This window comes from Limulus polyphemus, unplaced genomic scaffold (genome assembly GCF_000517525.1).
Source record: "Limulus polyphemus unplaced genomic scaffold, Limulus_polyphemus-2.1.2 Scaffold346, whole genome shotgun sequence".
Lineage (NCBI taxonomy): Eukaryota > Metazoa > Arthropoda > Merostomata > Xiphosura > Limulidae > Limulus > Limulus polyphemus.
Genome location: NW_013665956.1, coordinates 155,176 through 166,309, shown reverse-complemented (window position 1 = coordinate 166,309; position 11,134 = coordinate 155,176). Strand labels below are relative to the sequence as shown.

Genomic DNA, 11,134 nt, shown 5'->3' with positions numbered 1-11,134 from the left:
AATAATGGGTGATAAATCCAGGGACACTGCAGGATCCCACTAAATAAAAAACCAGTGCATAGGGCCCCTGAATAGTTCTGTACAAGCCACAGAACATCTAAGTGCTCCAACTGGACACAAAAGATCTGGGTGTGATAGATTGTAAAGATGAGAAATTCCTGGGAAAGGAATTGGTAAAAAGAATATATTCCCTTCTCTGGCAGCGAGAGTGTTCAATAGGAATGATCTGTCTGGATAAAGCAAAAAAATAGGTGGAAGGATAGAGAGTCTGCTGAACAGGAATGGCAAATAAATCAGAACAGCTGCAGCTGGAAGCTAACAACAATAGAAATATACCTTGAGGGAAAGGTGATACAAAGAACAGGGAAGCATAGGTTTGAAGGGATAAAGTGATAACAAATGAAAAAACAACTTTAAAGTCCCAATTAAGCAACTGAAATGGTTGTTTGGGATGAAGAATATGAAAGGATCAGAAAACGAGATAGCACAGGAGTCAAAAACCTTCATATACATAGAAAAACAAAAGGGAGCAGTGAAGGATGTATATAATGCAAAGTAGAAGCCAAAGCTTTCAAAAATCCATGTCAAAAAACTAGAAACTATGGAGACTGGTGGATGAAGTGGGTTGAAGGCTCACCGAAGATACCACTGACAATACGTAGTCCATTTCCATCAATAGATTGCTATAGTAGGTTGATGTATGATCTAGTCAAATAAATGGAAACTAAAGAATTGAAACTCCTTATGGATGGGCAAAGGACTGCATAACTTCCAAGCATCAAGCTGGAGAGATTAAACGTCCAGGTGTTGAATGTTGAACTGAGGTTGTCTCAACAAGGATGAATGAAGAGGTAGTGGTAAACATTCCTGGAGCAACTGAAGAAGAAACCATGTCTGAGCAGGCCAAAAAGGTGCTGACAAGAAAACCCAACATGGGGTGAAATGACAAGAGTTGGGGTAAGAGATGAATAGGAGGAAAGGCATACAAATGAAATCCTGTCCAGTTTTGACTGAAATCATCTATCACAAGAGCTTGTGGATATGGAATAAGAGACCAGAATGGTAGGCTAGCATTTCAATGGGTTGCAAAGGTGTTGATCATTGGAGAGCCAAAATGAGAATAAATCCATTGAAAGACCACCTGATGAAACATCCATGCTGGTGAAGAATCTGATGGGATCGAGAAAGCTGATCTGCTATCAAAATAATAACCCCTGGCACATGACAGGCCAAAAGGATGTCATTGGAATGAGCCAAAAAAGAAGATCCAAAGCCCAAAAACCAAGAGCTCAAGAATGAGAACTTCCTGATGAGAAAGATATGAAACCACTGTGGAGTAGTCAGAATGAATCATGACCATTCTGTTGTACAAGAGAGGAAGACCTGGAATTATTAGTAGATATACTGGAAGAAGTTTGAGAATGTTGATATGTAGGGTAAATTCGTAGTCAGTCCAACTACCCTGGAATGCCTACCACAGAAGAAAGGCACCCCATTCATGAAGAGATGGATTTCCACATGAAGGAGTGGTATTCATACCCTGATATTTGTGTTGTTCCTGTCTAGCCACCACTTGAGATCTGCAAGTTGTTCGAGCAAAGAGACTGTGTGATCCAAAGGATCGGTATGCATGAGCCACTAGCCACTAAATGACCACTGAAGGGATCTCATATGGGCCTAATCCAATGGTATAAGGGATTCTAGGGAAACCCAAGTCCACAAAACAAAAATAATCATCTATGCAGTGGGAGAAGGAGACATAACCAAATGCCTGATAAACCCTTCCCTAGCATGAAGTGTGAGTGTAGAAGGTTGAGCTTGACTCAAAGTGCATTGAAAAACACCCCAAGATGGACCATATATAGAGTTAGTGAGAGAATGGATTTTTCCAACCTGATATGAAGTCCACCCTTCTGGTGTCAGAAAGAAGAATATGTTGATGTAGTGTGGCAACATTGCAGGTTTGTGCCAAAAGAAGTCAATCTTCCAAATTGTGATGTGTGCACAGACCCAGAAAATGAAGATGCTGCTCAAAGGCCCATACTACTTAGCAGAAAACATATGGTGCTGAAGCAAGTCCAAACAGGAGAGCTTGGAACTGCTACATCTGGTCCTCATGCAAAAAATGTAGAAACTGACAAAAATACTCTGCTATGGGGACGTGAAGATAGGTGTCTGCAACATCAAACTTGGTCATCCAAAGATCAGGTGTGAAGTGCCATTTAAGTTGAAGAAAAGATTCCATGGTGAAATGAGGAGGCTGTAGATAGAGTTGAGACAGATTGATGATAAGAAGCTAATCTCTAGTGTTCTTGGTCACCAGAAAAAGACAAGAATAGAATCCTGGATAAACGGGATCGATATTCTGAACATGCTGAACACTGCCTCAATCCTGACTTTCCGAAGATTCCCAAGAATATGGATAGAACCGATTCTGTAAACCAATAAGACTGGGTGTCTAAGATGGGGACCACAATATGCAAATGATCGATCCTCCAGAATTACCCGTTAGAGTAGAAGAGAGGCAAGCAGCCAATGACAATAAAGAAAACTGCAAAATACTGTATAAAATCGGGCTTCGAAAGTTTCAGGGACTCCAGCAAACTAGTAAGGCCGAAAATGGGTGACTCCTAGAAATCATGAAAAGGAGTATCACAATACAGTAGTAAGAGTAAAATGAATCCACAAAAATGGAGATCTGGTAAGACATATAACAGGTTCTAACCTAGAACCCCATAAATGTAACAACAAATCCAACTGTTGAGTGTCCAAATATACTACAGCCAGACGATAAGCCAAGACATGTTGTTCTGATAAGTAAGGGGAGCAAGACATAGCAATACTCTCTTGTAATTGCATTGCAAGCACCCCAGCATACATGGCAATATCAGAGGAAGGAGGAAGAACTAAGTAATCTCCCCAAGACCTATCTGACAACAAGGCAGGGTAGACTCAAAAGCAAGGGGGTGAATCCCCAAAGGCAGATGAGCCCACAGTACAGGCAGCTCTAGCGAAAGAAAGAGAAGAAAACAGTGTCTAAATTCTCCCCAGTATATTCATGATGAAAAGCCAACTCTGAAATGCCGGGGAAAACCCCAAACTGCATGAAGGACTCCAACACAACACAAATCAAGTCACAGACAGCCTCCACCGAGAGTGGACCCCCCAGGTAGCCAACTACCACCAGAAAACAAAGGAGGAATGGACAAGGTCTGGTTAACCCCCGTGCCAGAAACCATTACATGGGAATTCATACCAGCATTTTTTGTTGTTGTTGTTCATGAACCACAAAAGAAAACCAAAGAAATATTGGCAACGGGGAAAAAAACCAGACTATTGTCAAAATGCTTAAAAAAAAAAGTTAACCACAAAACATAATTCCTAGCGCTTTACATGGGAATTCATACCAGCTGTTTTTGTTGTTGTTGTTCATGAACCACAAAAGAAAACCAACGAAATATTTGCAATGGGGGAAAAAACCAGACTATTGTCAAAATGCTTAAAAGAAAAGTTAACCACAAAACATGATTCCTAGCGCTTTGTCGAGAAAAAGTGATTATATTGTCGATATACAGTGCTTATATATACAGTACCTGCATAGAGGGCATGTGAGGGCCAGTGTAAAGTTTTGCAAATTAGATATTGCTGAGCGCAGTCGAGTGGGGTATAATGACTGGAGCAAGCAAACACGATGTTTAGATGGCAAAGATGAAGATTGAGAAATAGCTATAAATGTCAGCAGATGTATGCATGTTTTGGAATTGACAGTTATACAGCATATGCTGAAAAAAACTCAAATGTATGTAATAATGAAAATTATTTAAATGTGCATTTGCTGGTCTAAAGTTAATTTTTTCTCAATGTCAAGCTATTTAAATAGAGAAAGTTCCATTTAATATTTCTTTTGTAAATAATGTTGACCATACATCTAACATGATAAAAAAAAGTTTTAAAGACAATATCGGACAGACGTGAGTACGTTTCAAAAGTAAACTGCTTTTAATTCAAGATAAGCATGTTCTAAAAATAGAGGAAAAAAACAGAAAAGATCAAACCCACTTGGATTATTAAAGACATAAAAGACAAAAATCACAGACAAATACCATAAATTTAAATTGGCTGAAATAGGTTGAAAAATTTACATAACAAAGAAGAGATAAGCATTTGGTAACAAATTAAATTACAAATCCACAAATGTTTATGACAAAAAGCCAGATGATACTGTTAAATCTAACAGCAAAGTTTTTCTAAGTATGTTAATGGTAAACAAACATTGGCTGCAGAACTGATGAGGCATTAGGGGCATATGCTCCCAACTTCTGACCCAGCAGTGAATTACCTCTTTGAATAGAGAATAAGGACTTGTGTACAACTATCAGGGACAATTGCTGTTTATCAAAATAAAATGTATCCAACTGTTAGTGCCCCCCCCTCCAAAGTTAAGATATTCCTTACACAAAAATATATTTTCGATAGTTACTTACTTCTATGCACACACAGCTATCCCTCACATGTCTGCCTTTCAGATTTTGTGCATTCCACTAGCCATGAGTTATCTTCCACTTAACTCTTTCAGCACGGGCTTGGTCCCTGGGACCAATCTCATAACCATTTTGTGCTTGTTATAGTTTTCATGCTATAACATTTAAATTAGTAATCGAATGTTAACAAAATTTGGCAAATTATCAGTAAACATTACAATGCTTTCATACGCAAAATATCAACTTTTTTATTGTCTTAAAGTTTGTAAAGCAATGTTTTTCTTATGTCTGTTTTTTCTTTTTGCATGTTGCCTATCTCTTTTGCAAAGTAATATTCATTGTAAAATAAAAAATATTTTGACTTCACAAACATCTAATTTGAACCAGTGCTGCATTCAACATACCATATGACACAGAAAAATCTATGTTTATCTGTGTTTTTTCAATATTTGCTTTTAAATTAACAAATTCAGTAATATATAGAACTAAAATTTTAATTATAATCTACAGTTTGATACCAAATTTATTGACATAAATTAATGAAACAGTAGTTCAATAAAATTTTGAATGCGAGTCAACAAACGAGATGATATGGCCTTTCACACGTGACCCATCTTGAAAGGGTTAAGGCACATGTTATAATGTGAATTCTGATAGTACAAGATGTAATCATCATTTAACAATAAGCTCTCCACCAATAGGAGAGCAACACATCCACCATGCACAGTAGATCCCCATAAGTACTTCCCTCAAAAGTAACTTTATTCTTAGATAAGGCAATAATAACTTGCACCAGTAGAGGGAAAGAAGGGTGAGAAGATGTGCAGAGAAGTATTTTTCAGAAATTCCTTTTCAGGAAAAGAAAATGATTACTTTCAAAACAATATGCTTACTCTCTACAAACAATAGCTAGAATCCTAATGAAACAATTGGATATTTATGAGAGAATTTTTACAATTATTTCAGTATTTTTAATAATGCTCAAGAGATAAAAGAGACGCTATAGAAATTTAAGTATTCTGAGTGTGATACACATACATGTAGAAATGCCATAAGTAAGGAAGCCTGTATTACGAAACTAGGTCAAGAACTAGGCGAAGCCAAGTTAACTGGTTAGTTAGTATTGAGAATCACAAGTTAAGAGTTATAAAAATGAAACTAAAGCAAAGACACTGAGAAAAATGCATTCATGAGTTTGACAGTGATAAGTGACTGATGCTGAGTTAATAGCACTGTAGAAGCTACTAAAAAGTTTATGATAGCATCTCAAATCGGTGTTTTGATGCGAGATCTGTTATTCCAGACCAGTGTAGTAATACAAGTAAAAAGGAAACATGAGCACTCACCATCACAGTAACCAATTACTTGAGAGTTTGAGTTCTTGTTTTGGATTAGCCCAGAAAGTTGCACAGATTGACCAATAAAGTGTTAGAACTACTCGCGGGTAGTTAGGAATACTATTTGGAAGGTCAAAAGAATACAAAGAAAATATGTTTTAAAAACTCATGTCTGGAGCTAAAAATCAGTAATCACCAGGAAGAGAGTGACCTCCAGAAAGGATTGAAGTTCCAAGTCACTGTGAACATGAAGATTTCCAATCTCCAGAAGTATACCAGTCCAACTCTGTTATAAGTATAGAATTGCTATCTCTCTTGTTCAATTAATGTAGTTTACTAAAGGAAGTTAATGCTTATATTAGCAAGAAATATTCTATATTGTATTGGTTATTAGTATTAACTGAAAAGTGAAAAGTAAAGTTGTGAGAAACTTAGTAAATGTTTAACTACTGCTCTTAACATTGTATACTATGTGGAAAGACCTAATAAATGTTGTTATATTTTGTTCAATGTTAGTCTTGGAATCCATTTCTTTATTCTAACTGTAAATTACCTCGAGTTACCTACAATCCTCAATTAAATAAATTTGGTGTTATCGACAGTATAATTGAAACTCCAACAATTAGCCCTAAGGGTGTTGCCCATGACACTAATTAGATATGGTGGATGAGCCAGGAAGTTGATGGAGAGTGACACCCTATAGTGGGAGCTTATTAAAGGGGTAACACTCATGAGAGACTACATACATCTCATGCACAGCATACTCTTTTCCACAGGTGGAAGTATGAAAGGAGTAAGACAAAATAAGTCATTGTGTCACAGGAATAGGTGGAAAAAGACATGAACAACCAAACATTTGTACACAAGATGTAGTGTAGCTATGATAATGATCAGACCGTACAGTACATATATGTTCTGTGGTATCATTTACTCACTTTATATAACAGGAATGGGGACAAAAGTCTCTTTCTTTTGTAACAAGAGAAAGAACACTTTGCCCCATCAGACTAGACAATCCACTAAGAAACTGACATATCATATAAGGGGTGGCATGCACTAATCTGACATGGACACCCCTGTCCTACTTCTCACTATACTGTGTTGCTAACTTGGACTCTCTCTGGAAGGAATGCACAATCTTTGAGGAACTCTTCAAAGTTGAATACCCTTATGATTAGGAATTTGGAGTGGCAAGGGTCTCCTATACTCCTCTTGAAGACAAGAGAGGTAAGGTTATTTGTATTAGGGAGACACCTGAGAGGTGCACCACAAACATCTTTTATTAGAGAAAGTTCAATGGTTACCATGAAACCTAATTTGAAAAGCCAGCATGTGCGAACCAGGGAAGTGGGCAGACAATCCTCCAGTGCTGACATTTTTCTTGTTAGTCCATAGATGTTGTGATCTCTGAATGAACAATGAAATATATATTACTTGATGTGGGTTTAAGGCAACACTGGGCATTGGGTGGGTTTCAAGAAGTGAATGGGAGAACAGCATAAATAGGTAAGAAAACAAAAGAAGCACTTACCCATTAACCCTTTCCCGCCTGCATGCTATGTAATGTTGCTATCATTATATTACGTTCCAAAAATACAACTAGTGGGTGAATTTAAACATGATAGTTCTTAAAAGTATGTAGTTTCAGGAAAAATAAAACATTTGATTTTGATTTTTTCTACTATTTCTAATAAACAATTCATTATTTAATGTAGTTATTTGCACTCACTCTCTAAATAGTTCACCTGCAAGGTGATTTTTATGTGAAGTATATAAATACAATTTATTATTCTACAGTTTTGACATTTCATTTGTATAATATCTAGAACCTCATAAATGAATATCAAAAGCTTTTTAAGGTAAATGTTTATATTTTATTTGCCTTTTCTCTACTATATCACTATTAAATCTAGCTATTATCATCAACATACAGTGTAATGCAAAGTTTGAAATTAACATATGCAAATATGTACATACCTTTCAGCTCTTCATAGAATTTCACTAAGAGTCTTCTTTGTCTCATGTGAGTACTTTCACGTCTTTATCTTTTCACTTGGTTTATTTTTAATTTTGATTTTCATTTTTCATCTTTTATTAGTTATACCAAAACACCTCATAATGGCACTTGGGCCTTTTTTGCAAATGTTCATGGGACACTTGTTAGCCCAAGGGCAAAATGTTTTGCACATGTCATATGTTGAGATTCAAGACAAATAACTAAACTTATAAATAACATTAAGCCTTTCAAATATGAATTTTATAACACTAATAACACATAGTTAACTAAAATATATAATTAAAACCTAAATGCAATTTAACTGTCTATCAAACTAAGGTGTAAAGCAATAGCCAATCACTGGAGACACTGATATCCACAATGGACACCAACAGAAATATGCTTTTCATTTCAAAAATAATCTATTACTTATGCATATATAGCATGGAGAGACTAACAGAAAATTCTGCTTTTTCTATTGGTTATAAGAATCCCATTCAATAACAGAAAAATGGTTACTTAGCAACAGATTTTTCTGTAATGTGAGCTGACATCTGGTAGAAGGGGGAGTGGGATAAAGTCATTTCCTAAGAATTCTAGCAGTTGAGAAACAAATCTAATTTGTGAAATTTGACCTTGTACATGTAGAACTTCGAGTAGACTATTATAGGGGTACAGAAAGAGAGAGCTATAATGATACATAAGCAAACAAACATACAGTCTTTCAACAATATGTGCATCATGTGACCTGAACAGTGAAGATTTAATTGTTTGTTTCAGAGGTTTCTTTTGCAACAAAGGAATAATAACTTGGGCAATATAACACTTTAATTATAACATATTTGATAATGCTAATTTCATTGAAATACATTGACAGTAAATTGGTTTAATTAAATTTTGAATGTAACTTGGTAACACTTTTTCCAGATGTGCAAAGGTTATTTAAATAGGGTAGTGGTTGTCATAGTGTTAAAGATGATTAGCAGATTGAAGAATGGCAACTTTAAGGAAGTGATATGCTAAAAAAAGAGAAAAAACAACACCAGATGGTGGAGGTAATGGGAGATAAAGGTGTTGGGCATAGTCCACATTTTAGCCTGGGTGATTTCATTCAAGGGTCATTGAAAGTATGTGGCAGAGAATGAGTCAGGTGGCTGAGACATGATACAGTCTGGAAGCCTCTACGTTCAAGGAAAAATTGACAATCCAGATGAGCTGATGAGACCATCTGGCAAGCATATAGAATGAGAAAGAAGAGGGGTCCCATGGCAAGAATAAATAATTGCAGGAACCAAGAAACAGAGCCATGTGTGCACTTGAACTGCCCAAACTAGACACAATCATAGAGGACCAAGACCAATGGAAGATATAAGGGAGAAAAGGTATGATATTCTGAGCCAATCAAGTCTTAGGAGAAAATGAGCAGTCAGGGAATAAAATCAAAAAGGATCTATGATCATGGGAGGCAACAAATGAATAAAGCTCAGATCCACAATGACTACAAGCAAAAAGAAGAAGGAAGTACACTTTAAGAGAGTAGTGGTATAAGGAACAAGTGGCCAAGAATTCAAATATGATCAGAGTAAGAGCATGTAGAATGACATCAAAGTTACAGTTGGGCAAAGGAGCAGGATGAGAGGAATGATGAATTAAAAAGGACAAAAGCAAAAAAGAAAAGACAGAATCATAGCAAAAAGGCAAAAGATAGTTAACATGGCTACTCAATAGCCTGCAATGATAGAAACCAACAATCCTTCATCAAACAACAAGGTAAAGAAAGCTATAAAATGGGAAATGGTAGAATGGCCTGGGGGTAGAAAGCTGTGAATGGGCAAGTGGTGGAAAACACATCACTGTCATTGACAGACAGAGAGAGTAGAAGAGCAACACGAGTGGGATAAAAGAAGGCTATGTGATCAGATAGATCTGACCAGTGTGCAAGGGACCAGACAAATCCCACATATGAAGTCCATAAGAAGATACTCCTGGGTGAAATACACAGATGAGGGGGCAAGAGTAACTAAACTGGAGGCATAGAAAAGGTGCCCAGGTTGCCAATCAGTGAAGAGGAAACTACAACTAAACCACCCAAAAAGATGCTTTCAACAGGACCCAACAAGGAATGTCACAAATGAATGCCAAGGAACAGTTGAGAAGGCAAAGTGAAAAGTCCATATGTGGAAAACTGAGCAACAGTGTTATTAGAGACAGGGGGTCAGTCCCTAAACAGATAGCAAAGACTCCAGATATTGGGAAATCCAAGAACAGAAAAAAGGAACAGCCATGAACCAAGGTGACGGAATCCTGGAGTTAACAAGGATGAGGCATTTGAGAAAGAGAATGAAGCTAATCCAGGAAAATGTCAACATGGACTCATATGCCTGGATAAGGAGGAAAACTAAATAATCCTCAACATAAGAATCATATAGTAAAGAACAAGAATCATCAAAAACATAAAAGAAAGGGAAGGTAATGAACAAATCCAAATAATTAAATCCACAAAGAGATTTGGAGGAGGAACATTGTCCTTGACTGGTAAAGAAGCAAGAAAGGCATCAAAGAATCCACCACACGGTAATATATTCCACAATCAATAAGCCTCTAGTGGTCACAGACTAAGTAAAAGTAGTATTAGCAACATTGCCAAAACCTTGGGAAGAGGTAGTAATCACTGTCACTTGAGAATTCATAGTTGTACCAACTCTCCAATGTTTTTTCTTTTCATAGTTACTTAGTGGTAATGTAGCTTTAAGTCAAAGTTTAAACAAACTAAAGTTTCATTTATGCTATCTCTAAAACCTTCTAAATAAATATCAAACTTTTTTTTCAGTAAAACTTTATATTTTATCTATCATTTTCTCAACACTAACTCTATGCCTATTTGGACAAATTGACCAACCTCATTACCACCATAAGAAATACAAAATAAAACTAAATTACTCTTTTTTTTTTCTCTTTCTAAAATGACTGCAAATTGTAACATGAAACTACAATTGTTTATCCTAAATAGCTTAAAGCTTGTAACAGCATACATCTGTTTATACATAATTTTATCATTTTTTGCCCTTTAACTCTGACTACTTTTCTCACTATAGGCAGGTCAAAGTATTTCATGACTTTTTAAGGATTTACATTCAAAATTTAATTAAACTAATATATTATCAATGTATTTAAATAAACTTGGTATCAAAATATAGTTAATAAATCAAATTTTAATATACGTTTTAAGTTCTTATTTTTTGTAAGGAAATATTTTTAAAATTCCTTAATCTCCCCTAGCATGAGAATTGTAACATTTGATCTCTAGGTCTTCCCTCTTC

The 11,134-nt window shown here is 36.0% G+C and overlaps 1 protein-coding gene across 2 annotated transcripts in view; it reads right to left on the bottom strand.

Moving 5' to 3' along the window:
- The window catches only part of LOC106457568 (peptidyl-tRNA hydrolase 2, mitochondrial-like), a 74,670-nt gene extending 70,034 nt beyond the window's left edge, over nt 1-4,636 (bottom strand). For both annotated transcript variants that reach the window (XM_013916999.2, XM_022383559.1), the window contains exon 1: nt 4,485-4,636. The gene's annotated coding sequence lies outside the window, so the exon portion shown is untranslated. The remainder of the gene's footprint in view (nt 1-4,484) is intronic.
- Nucleotides 4,637-11,134: the final 6,498 nt, after the last annotated feature.